Below are 12573 nucleotides of genomic sequence, written 5' to 3'. Positions count from 1 at the left end.
AATAACTTCTTAAGATCATCTCTATCATTGCAAGCATAAAAATCTCTAGCTGTCTCCTCATCCATAACATAACCCTCAAGCACTTTAGGTGATTCATATCTAGGAGAGCTAGGTCTAATAGGTGTTTCAAGATTTTCAGTTTCAAGCTCTTCATTAGTTTCAACAATTTCATCAGTTTTAGCATTCTAAAAAGCTTTCGTTCTAAGAAGTTGTTCATCAAGAAATTCCCCTAGTGGCACTTTATCATCAAGCAAGGTACTAGCATCATCATGAGTATCATTCCTAGCAGAAGTAGCATCATCAATAACTTGCAACATATCAGGATTAATAGAATATGGTGGTGTTGTAAGTCTACTTATAACAGAAGGTGAAGTGCAAAGCTAGATGGCAGTTCCTTACCTCCCCTCGTCTTGGAGGGAAAAATCTTAGTTTTAGCATCCTTCAGATTCTTCATAGTAATAATTTGAAAATAATCCCAAGTGACTCAACAAATATAGCTATGCTCCTCGGCAATAGCACCAAAAAAGGTATTGATAACCCACAAGTATAGGGGATCGCAATAGTTTTTGAGGGTAGAGTATTCAACCCAAATTTATAGATTCGGCACAAGGGGGACAAAGAATATTTGCACGTATTAGTAGCTGAGTTGTCAATTCAACCACACTTGGAGATTAATTATCTGTAGCAAAGTGATTAGTAGCAAAGTAGTATGATAGTTTTCATAGTATTAGCAACAACAATAGTAGTAGTAACAATGATAGCAATAATTTTGTAGCAGGTGCAAAGTGATACTAGCAGTAGTAACTTAGCAGAAACAATATAAGAGAGATGCGTAGACATTGGATCGGTGAATTTGTTGGATGGTATTCATCATATAACTGTCATAACCTAGGGCGATACGGCACTAGCTCCAGTTCATAAATATAATGTAGGCATGTATTCCGTAAATTGTCATACGTGCTTATGGAAAGAACTTGCATGACACCTTTTGTCCTACCCTCCTGTGGCAGTGGGGTCCAACTGGAAACTAAGGGATATTAAGGCCTCCTTTTAATAGAGAACCAGAACAAAGCATTAACACATATTGAATACATGAACTCCTCAAACTACGGTCATCACCAGAAAGTATCCCGACTTATGTCAGTCCGGGGTTTACAGATCATAACACATAGTAGGTGACTATAACTTGCAAGATCGGATCCAGAACATATATATAATGGAGATAACATAAACGGTTCAGATCTGAAATCATGGCACCCGGCCCCAAAGTGACAAGCATTAAGAATGGCAAAGTCATAGCAACATCAATCTCGGAACATAATGGATACTAGGGATCAGGCCCTAACAAAGCTAACTCGATTACATGATGAATCTCATCCAACTGCTTACCGACCAGCTAGGCTACGAAGGAATTACTCACTCTCGGTGGGGAGCATCATGGAATTGGCGATGGTGAAGGGTTGGTGATAACAAAAATCGAAGATCCCCCTCTCTGGAGCCCCAATCAGACTCCAGATCTGACCTCCCGATGAAGAACAGGAGGTGGTGATGTCTACTACACAACCTTCTTCTTGTAGACGTTGTTGGGCCTCCAAGTGTAGAGGTTTGTAGGACAGTAGCAAATTTACCTCAAGTGGATGACCTAAGGTTTATCAATCCATGGGAGGCGTAGGATGAAGATGGTCTCTCTCAAACAACCCTGCAACCAAATAGCAAAGAGTCTCTTGTGTCCCTAACACACCCAATACAATGGGAAATTGTATAGGTGCACTAGTTCGGCGAAGAGATGGTGATACAAGTGCAATATGGATGGTAGATATAGGTTTTTATAATCTGAAAATATAAAACAGCAAGGTAGCAAGTGGTAAAAGTGAGCAAAAAGGTATTGCAATGCTTCAAAACAAGGCCTAGGGTTCATACTTTCACTAGTGCAAGTTCTTTCAAGAATGATAACATAATTAGATCATATAACAATCCCTGAACATGCAATAAAGAGTCACTCTAAAGTCACTAATAGCGGAGAACAAACGAAGAGATTATTGTAGCGTACGAAAGCACCTCAAAGTTATTCTTTCCGATCAATCCATTGGGCTATTCCTATAAGTGTCACAAACATGCCTAGAGTTCATAGTAAAATAACATCGACCAAAACCCTAATGTCACCTAGATACTCCAATGTCACCTCAAGTATCTGTGGGTTTGATTATATGACATGCATCACACAATCTGAGATTCATCTGTTCAAACTAGCACAAAGAACTTCAAAGAGTGCCCCAAAGCTTGTACCGGAGAGTCAAGACGAAAACATGTGCCAACCCCTATGCATAAGTTCACAAGGTCACTGAACCCACAAGTTGATCACCAAAACATACATCAAGTAGATCACGTGAATATCCCATTATCACCACATATAAGCACATGCAAGACATACATCAAGTGTTCTCAAATCCTTAAAGACTCAATTCAATAAGATAACTTCAAAGGGAAAACTAAATCCATTACAAGCACGTAGAGGGGGAGAAACATCATAAGAGCCAACTATAATAGCAAAGCTCACGGTACATCAAGATCGTGCCAAATCAAGAACATGAGAGAGAGAGAGATCAAACACATAGCTACTGGTACATACCCTCAGACCCAAGGGTGAACTACTCCCTCCTCATCACGAAGAGTGCTGGGATGATGAAGATGGCCACCGGTGATGGATCCCCCTCCGACAGGGTGCCGGAACAGGGTCCCAATTAGTTTTTGGTGGCTACAAAGGCTTGCGGCGGTGGAACTCCTGATCTAGGTTTTGTTCTCGAAGTTTGGGGATTTGTAGAAGGAGTTGGCGTCGGTTTCACGTCAGGGGCCCCCACAGGGAGTCCACGAGGCAGGGCGGAGCACCCTGGGGGCCATCCACCCTCGTGAGACCCTCGGGACTCTCCTCTGGTTGCTTTTCGTTCCAGTATTTTTTATATTTTCCAAAAATATTCTCCGTTGATTTTCAGCGCATTTTGAGTACTTATATTTCTCCACAAAAACAACACCACGGTAGCTTTGCTGAAAATACCGTCCTTCTAGGTTAGTTCTAACCAAATCATACCAAAGTCATGTAAAAATATTATAAACATGGCATGAATACATCAAAAATTAAAGATACGTTGAAGACGTATCAAGCATCCCCAAGCTTAATTCCTGCTCGTCCTGGAGTAGGTAAATGATAAAAACAGAATTTTTGATGTAGAATGCTACCTAACACTTTTATCCATGTAATATTCTTTATTGTGGCAAGAATATTCAGATCCATAACATTCAATACAAAGTTTAATACTAACATAAAAACGATAATACTTCAAGCAAAGTAACGAAGCAATCATGTCTTCTCAAAATAACATGGCCAAAGAAAGCTATCCCTACAAAATCATATAGTCTGGCTATGCTCTATCTTCATCACACAAAATATTTAAATCATGCACAACCCAGGTTTTAGCCAAGCAATTGTTTCATACTTTAGTATTCTCAGACTTCTTCAACTTTCATCCAATACATGAGCATGAGCCATGGACATAGCACTATACGTGGAATAGAATGGTGGCTGTGGAGAAGACAAAAAGGAGAAGATAGTCTCACATCAACTAGGCGTATCAACGGGCTATGGAGATGCCCATCAATATATATCAATGTGAGTGAGTAGGGATTGCCATGCAACGGATGCACTAGAGTTGTAAGTGTATGAATGCTCAAAAAGAAACTAAGTGGGCGTGCATCCAACTTGCTTCCTCATGAAGACATAGGGCATTTGAGGAAGCCCATCGTTGGAACATACAAGCCAAGTTCTATAATGAAAAATTCCCACTAGTATATGAAAGTGAAAAATTCCCACTAGTATATGAAAGATCATGGTGCTACTATGAAGCACAAGTGTGGAAAAAGGATAGTAACATTTGCCCTTCTCTCTTTTTCTCTCATTTTTGTCTCATTTTTTGTCTTTTTTTTTTGTTTTTTTGGACCTTCTCTTTTTTTGGCCTCTTTTTTTATTTTATTTTTATTTTTCATCCGGAGGCTCATCCCGACTTGTGGGGGAATCATAGTCTCCATCATACTTTCCTCACATGGGACAATATGCTCTAATAATGAAGTTCATCACACTTTTATTTACTTACAACTCAAGAATTACAACTCAATGCTTGGAACAAAATGTGACTCTATGTAAATGCTCCGGCGGTGTACTGGGATGTGCAATGAATCAAGAGTGACATATATGAAGGAATTATGAATAGTGGCTTTGCCACAAATACAATGTAAACTACATGATCATGCAAAGAAATATGACATTGATGAAGTGTGTCATAATAAATGGAATGGTGGAAAGTTGCATGGAAATATATCTCGGAATGGCTATGGAAATGCCATAATAGGTAGGTATGGTGGCTGTTTTGAGGAAGGTATATGGTGGATGTATGGTATCGGCGAAAGTTGAGCGATACTAGAGAGGCTTGCAATGGTGGAAGGGTGAGTGAGGGAGTCCCGGATTAGGGGGTGTCCGGATAGCCGAACTATCACCTTTGGCCGTACTCCTGGACTATGAAGATACAAGATTGAAGACTTTGTCCCGTGTCCAGATGGGACTTTCCTTGGCGTGGAAGGCAAGCTTGGCGATACGGATATGTAGATCTCCTACCATTGTAACCGACTCTGTGTAACCCTAACCCTCTTCGGTGCCTATATAAACCGGAGGGTTTTAGTCCGTAGGACAAACAACAATCATACCATAGGCTAGCTTCTAGGGTTTAGCCTCTCTGATCTCGTGGTAGATCTACTCTTGTACTACCCATATCATCAATATTAATCAAGCAGGAGTAGGGTTTTACCTCCATTGAGAGGGCCCGAACCTGGGTAAAAACATCATGTCCCTTGTCTCCTGTTACCATCCGCCTAGACGCACAGTTCGGGACCCCCTACCCGAGATCCGCCGGTTTTGACACCGACATTGGTGCTTTCGTTGAGAGTTCCTCTGTGTCGTCACCATTAGGAAGGATGCCTCATCCCGTCTTTAAAGACGGCACCATTGCTAAAGGAGCTTTGGCCATCAGCCAAACTCTCCAGCTAGGCGGTTTTCTTATGACCGCCTGTTCGGCCGCCACGCCGACTATGACTTCTCGAGTCATCGAAAGCAATCTTCACGTTAACTCGGAACTCGCCGAGCAGTTAGATCCGATGGAGCTCTCTTCCCTAAACGAGCTCTTGGATCGCATCGCCGCCCTGGGAGTCGCTACAGACTACGATCAGATTGGGCCTAAACCCGATCTGAGAGAGATCAACTCTCCCCAGGTTACCCACCATGTTGTTGTGGTTGAGGAACAATGCGGCGCCCTTCCTCTATTTTAAGGACTAGCTATGTCCGGATTCCCGATCCCTCCATGCCGGATTCCCGCGGAGGGGAGGACGTCACTCAATCCCTGAACCTAAAGTTAGGCAGCGGGCTAGATTCATTGGACAACATCCAAGAACCCAAGCTTCCAAGTTCGGAAACTTCTTGGCCCCTGAGTCTTAGATTGGACGGGGTTCCAAATTTAATTCCACCCGCCCACCCAAACATAAGCGATCTATCCCAAATCCGGCCAGAGCCCGCAGAAACAGTACACCATTACTGGGCCAGATTCCTCCTGGTCATCAACAGGATAAAGGATTGCCGCGAGGAGGACGCAATTTCATTCTTCTGCAATAATTGCACGGACAAGGGAATCCTCAACACCGTAAGTCGTCGTGAAATTACACGCTTCACTGACTTGGCATCCATAGTACGAAACTACTGTGCGATGGAAAGCGCCTGGAAAACCCAAATTAATATTTGGGACAATCCGGCCCTGAATACAACCCCAGTCCGAAATAAAAGGGTGCATCATCGCCATGCACCTGGGTTAAATACCAAAAAGCAAAAACCCTCTATAGGGCATGGAACCGTACTGGAAGGATGGCTCAATGGACCCTGCAAAATTCATAGCACAAAGGGCTCCACCCCAACTCATAGCTTTAGAGCATGTTGGATACAACGGCAGGTGGCCAAAAGTGGCGAAGAGCTTCTAACTCTAGAGCACCAGCCCAAGGATACCAGTACGGTATTAACAGTCTTCAAGAGTTTCGCATCAAATAATATGTGGAAACGAACACTCTGCAGCCTTGACGAAGTCTACCAAGTAGCAACAATAAACCCATGGAGTGACACAGCTATTACCTTTAATGCAAGTGACGAACCTAAATTCCGAACAGCCCGAGCACCAGCCGCATTGGTCCTCAATCCAATAGTGGACGACTTTTGCCTTACCAAGGTACTCATGGACTGTGGCAGCGGATTGAAGCTCATTTATGAGGAAACCCTCCGAAAAATGGAAATAGACTGGAGCCACATTGAGCGAAGCAGCACAACCTTTAGAGGAATAATCCCTAGTCGGGAAGCATGCTGTACAGGAAAAATCACACTGGATGTGGTGTTCGGCATGCCGGATAATTACAGGTCCGAGGAGGTCACGTTCCAAGTGGCCCCGTTCAGCAACGGATACCACGCTCTATTAGGGCGAGAGGCATTCACAATTTTTCAAGCTATACCCCGTTACGGGTACATGAAGCTCAAAATGCCCGGGCCCAACAAAATCATCACTCTTGCTAGTGACCCGGACATAGCACTCCGCGCCGAAAATAAGACAGCCACACTGGCCCTCGAGGCACTATCTGAAGCCCTAGAGGCCGAGGAACTCACTGCGCTGCGCTCCATGGTGAATAGGGACGATGTGATACTCGATAAGAGATCCAAGTCCACCTCCTTTAAACCAGCGGACGAAATAGTCAAATTCCAAGTCCATCCAACGAACCCTACAAAAACGGCCTCCATCGGGGCACAATTAAACCCTAATGTAGACGCCGCACTACGAGAATTCCTACGTGAAAATTGGGACATTTTTGCCTGGCACCCTTCAGACATGCCAGGAATCCCACGCCGGCTGGCCGAGCACAGCCTAAACATCCTAAAAGGATTCAAGCCAGTCAAACAAGCTTTCAGTGTTTCTCCGAACCCAAGAGACAGGCCATGGGAGAGGAGCTAGCCAAACTATCGGATGCCGGATTCATCAGAGATATAAAACATCCAGACTGGCTAGCAAACCTGGTGATGGTACCAAAGAAGGACAAATCCTGGCGCCTATGCATCGATTTCAAGGACCTTAACAAGGCTTGCCCAAAGGATCCCTTCCCCCTCCCCCGCATCGATCAAATTATCGACGCTACCGCAGGACACGACCCATTATGCTTCCTCGATGCATACTCCGGCTACCACCAAATTAAGATGGCGGAGCCCGACCAAGACGCAACGACATTCATCACCCCATACGGCCCATTCTGCTTCAACACAATGCCCTTCGGGATAAAAAACACCGGCGCAACATATCAACGCATGATTCAGACATGCCTGGCAAACCAGATCGGCAAAACAGTGGAGGCATACATAGACGATGTGGTCGTTAAAACCAAGCAGGTTGAAACTCTAGTAGACGACTTGAGGCTCACATTCGATAATCTCCGAACATATGACATCAAGCTCAACCCGGAAAAATGTGTTTTCGGCGTACTAGCCGGAAAGCTCTTGGGCTTCATTGTATCCGGCAGAGGAATTGAAGCAAACCCAGCCAAGATCCAAGCTCTGTCACAATTGGATATCCCAAAGGACCTCAAACAAATACAAAAATTGACTGGATGCGTGGCGGCTCTAAGCCGCTTTATCTCCCGTTTGGGAGGAAAGGCATTACCCCTTTATCGCCTCCTCCGACGCACCGAACACTTCGAGTGGACGGATGCCGCCACGACCGGACTCGAATAAATAAAATCCATATTGGCAACAAGCCCGGTCCTGGCCGCGCCCAACATGGGCGAACCAATGCTATTATATATCTCGACAACTCATAAAGTTGTGAGCGCGGTGCTCGTTGTCTAACAAGAAATGGATGGACACAAGTTCCCCCTTCAAAAACCAGTTTACTACGTGTCCACTGTCCTAAATCCATGCAAGTCATGGTACTCGCATTATCAAAAGATAGCGTACGCGGTGTTCATGGCATCTCGGAAGCTGCTACACTACTTTCAAGAGTGTTCGATAACAGTAGCCTCCGAAGTACCTCTTAATGACATTAGAAACAACCGCGACGAAACGGGCCAGATTGCCAAATGGGCCATTGAGCTCCTCCCGATCGACAAAACCTATAAGCCACGGCGAGCTATTAAGTCGCAAGTTTTGGCCGACTTCGTCGCCAAATGGACTGAAGCCGAACTCCCTAAAGAGTACGATGCATATTCCAACTGGATCATGCACGTCGACGGCTCCAAAATGTTGGCTGGTTTGGGGGTTGGCGTCGTTCTGACGTCCCCAACGGGAGATACGGTTCAATACGTACTCCAGATAATGTACACGGACTCCAACAACGCAGCCGAATACGAGGCCCTTCTACATGGCCTCCGGATGGCAGTCTCCATGGGCATTCAACGCCTAGAGGTGCGCGGGGATTTGAACCTCGTGATATCACAAATAAATGGAGACTTCAATGCTAAGGATCCGAAAATGGCAGCTTATCGCAACACCATCCTAAAAATGTCAGCTCGGATTGAGGGGCTTGAATTTCAGCATATAGCCCGGGATAACAACCAGGCAGCAGACGTATTGGCACGCATTGGCGCAAAGCGCAATGCCGTCCCTCCCAGCATCTTCCTAGAGAGGCTGTTCAAGCCATCCATACTATGGGAGGGGGAATCCAGAAATAACTACCCGGACCCAACCGCACTGCCCGACACCGAACATTCTGACACAATCGACGGTTCTGCCAACGAAGTAACATCCTCAGCCCACGTAATAATGGCAGTCATTTCCCCGTGGACGGAACCATTCCTAGCCTACCTAACTAGGCAGGAACTTCTCGAGGACCAAAACGAGGCCCGCTGCATAGTGCGGCGATCTAAAGCCTATAAGGTCCATGAGGGAGAGCTTTACAAGAAAAGCACAACCGGAGTCCTTCAAAGAGGAAGAGCGGAATCTTCTGGCTGAAATTCATGCCGGACTCGGCGGGCACCACGCCACAGCTCGGGCCCTTGTAGGCAAGGCCTTCCGTATAGGATTTTATTGGCCGACGGCCCGGGCAGATGCTCAGGACTTAGTCCAATGATGCGTCGGTTGCCAGCTCTTTGCTAATCAAAGCCACATGCCACCCACCGCCCTCAAAACTATACCCATAACCTAGCCCTTCGCGGTCTGGGGGCTTGACATGGTTGGACCCCTTAAAGGAGGAACCCACAAGCAAAAATACCTACTGGTCATGGTGGATAAATTCACCAAATGGATAGAGGCCAAACCTGTTAAGACGGCCGAATCCGGACCAGTGATAGACTTCATATCAGGGGTTGTACACCGTTACGGCGTCCCCCATAGCATCATCACTGATAACGGCACGAACTTTACAGCCGACGAGGTCAAACTTTGGTGCAAAAACATGGGCATCAAGCTCGACTATGCTTCAGTCTATCACCCTCAAACTAACGGTCAAGTGGAGCGAGCAAATGGTCTAATCATCAGTGGCATCAAACCCAGACTAGTGCGGTCCCTCAAGGAATCTAACACGCACTGGGTAGAGGAGCTCGACTCCATACTCTGGGGGCTGCGCACCATGCCGAATCGCACTACCGGATTCACACCATTCTTTATGGTATACGGCGCAGAGGCAGTTTTGCCCTGCGATATAATTCATGACTCACCTCGCGTGCGCATGTACGAAGAAAGAGAAGCCGAGCTTGATCGGCAGGACAGTTTGGACGCCTTGGAGGAGGAGCGTGATGTGGCAAAAGCCCGTTCCGCATTCTATCAACAGCAGGCTCGAAGATATACGGGCCAAAACTTACAATGTTGGCGAGTTAGTTCTACGCCTGCCGGACAAGAAAAAGGATAAACTCAAGCCCAAATGGGAAGGTCCCTTCATCATCGACCAAGTCCTGACCGGCGGAGCGTACCGTCTGCAAAATGCATCGGATAACCGACTCGAGCCGAACCCATGGAACGCAGCCCGTCTCCGAAGATTCTATGCCTAGTGCCGGATTCTGAGTTCGTCTCCTTCCTCCGTCTATATTTTATACAGTAGCTGTCTTACATTTCTGCCCTTCTCCCCTTTTTATCTTACAACCTTTGAAGGCTCGTTCACGCTTTGTTCGCACACACTTGACGCGCTATCCGTGCTCATTATACCTGGGGGCTTCTTTAACAGAAGCTTATTTATACGAGCTTCATGCCCAACACATGTGTCACACTTCCGCATGTACCTTTTATTCACCACTATATGCGTCGATATGACTTAAGTTTTGGGCAAGCTGGGTTGTCTGGCTCCTGTGCTTACCCCTACGTTACTGATTGTTCGGCTAGGTGGTAAAGGGAGCACCTCTGCGATTGTTACTGCCGGGTCAGCCGGATGTGTACCTCAGACTTGGTGAAGCCGAAAGCTAGCGTTCTTAAGGGAATATTCGGTTGGTGAACTAAAAGACGATTTCTTACCTATTTTATTTATCTGCCCCCAGATATTTTTCTGCTGTTTTTGCAGTCCGGACATGCACTTTAGGGCATGCCTCCCAGGGAAAGGAACCCCTAACGGAACTATTCTCCCTGGAAGATGTTTCTTACTAACCATGTAATGTAACATAACTAGTTGGGCACTTGTCTGATAAAGCACTAATGACCCTTACGCCTGGTCTCCACGCATGCCCCGGTTCTTATATAACCGCGAGGGTATTCGGACACACTCCGGACTATTGGGTCCCGAGGTTGAAGCAAAAAGGTCCGCTATGACAAACGATCTACAATCCGGCTAGAAGGCATTTTACATGTCATTTTAAATTACATAGTCAATCGACTGATCGTATTCCTCTTCAATGCCATCTAATAGGCTGTCTAGTTTACAGTCCTGCTGGGAATACTTTGCGGCCAACTCTACTTGGCCGTACACTAAGCTCACAGGGATCTCCTTCCCATCGGGCCCCGCAGGTCTGACCTCGGCCATGTGGTTTGGCTCAACCTTCGTGCACCACATCTTCACCATGGCCCAGGCCTCCCTGGCGCCTTGACGGCAGGGCGATATCTTCCATAATTGGAAGCGCCGCCACGCTCCCTGAAGCCTCTCTACAAGCTCTCCAAGGCCTTCGGGCAGGGAGACAGATGGCCACAAGGCCTGGACGACGCCTTTCATCACCTGCTGATCTCGTTCGTGCAGTTGCAAGTGCTCGGGAAGAAGGTCACCCATAAAACTGGGCATTTCCTCTTCAGGACGGCCTGTGATCATACCTATAGACATAACTCTGTTAGTCGACTTCCTCGCGGAACTCTTTTTCAAAGTTCGTTCAAGCTCTTACTAAAAATGCCGTGTCGAAGCCGCCGATTCTCCTTAACGGAGTTAGACAGTTGGGCACGAACATCCTTTAGTTCCTCACCCAGCTGGGTGTTGGCATCTTGGAGATTATTTTTCTCTTGCCTCACCCTTGTAAGCACATTCTCGCCGGCCTTTAACTGGCGCATGAGCTGTTGCTTGTCCGGATCTATCCCGGCGCCATCTGCAGTATTATTGTCAGACTTATACACACGCCACACTTCACAAATTACTTATCTTTTGAAGCATATATTACCAGAGGGGGTCTCTTTGGCTTCCCCCACTGCGGCTAGTGCGGCCTCAAGTTGGGCTTTGCACTCTTCCAGCTCCTGGGACAGTTGGGTATTCTTTTCTGTAAGATCCTGCACAATTAATGATCCATAAATCAGTTATTCTAACTATTTCAAGTCTCGGGGGCTACTGGAATATATAACTGTCAAATTTTCTCACCCGTATGTCTTTTACATACTGCTCCGTGGCTCTAGCTAGACCATTTTGAGCAGCATGGAGGTGCGCATCTCCCGGATTAAAGGCATCCAATTCCTCGGGGGAGAAACATGCCTCACGAAGAATTGTCCGGTGACGCCTGTGATTCATGGCACTCTCCACCTCGGAATTGGTGGTAGATAACCTGTCGGCATCCTCTGTCGGAGGAGCATCCGACGCACGCCTCGTGTTTGCCTCCACTTCTGGACCTAGCTTTGGAGCCTGGCAAGCGGAGGATTGATTGGCAATCTCTCCGGATATTGTCCGACGAGCGCTCTTCTTCCTGAAAAAGCACGAGCGTTAGTATGCCTCCCGGGAATAAAACCTGGGATTAAGATGACACGCCATACCGTTGCACCGGCGTTTCAATCTGGACTGCACTTCTTTTCAGCCTATTGGGCCTTGCTGTCTCTTGTTGACTAGCCGTCGCAGGCTCGGCCTTCCGCCTCAAGGACTTCCCCTGCGAAACACCATTGGTATACGGTGATCAAAAACAAGCACAGATGGGTCATTTTCAAAGTATTGGGACTTCGGTCTCAGTTACCTGTGAGGCTATAATGGCGACGAAGGAATTATCGATGCTCAGTTGGTGAAATACCCCATCAATCAACTCCACCGATATGTTCGGATCCTCTTGGGAGGTTGGATCGAGGAACTGTTCCGG

The sequence above is a fragment of the Triticum aestivum genome, chromosome 4B (assembly GCF_018294505.1).
Source record: "Triticum aestivum cultivar Chinese Spring chromosome 4B, IWGSC CS RefSeq v2.1, whole genome shotgun sequence".
Classification (NCBI taxonomy): Eukaryota; Viridiplantae; Streptophyta; class Magnoliopsida; order Poales; family Poaceae; genus Triticum; species Triticum aestivum.
This window is presented reverse-complemented; position numbering follows the sequence as displayed.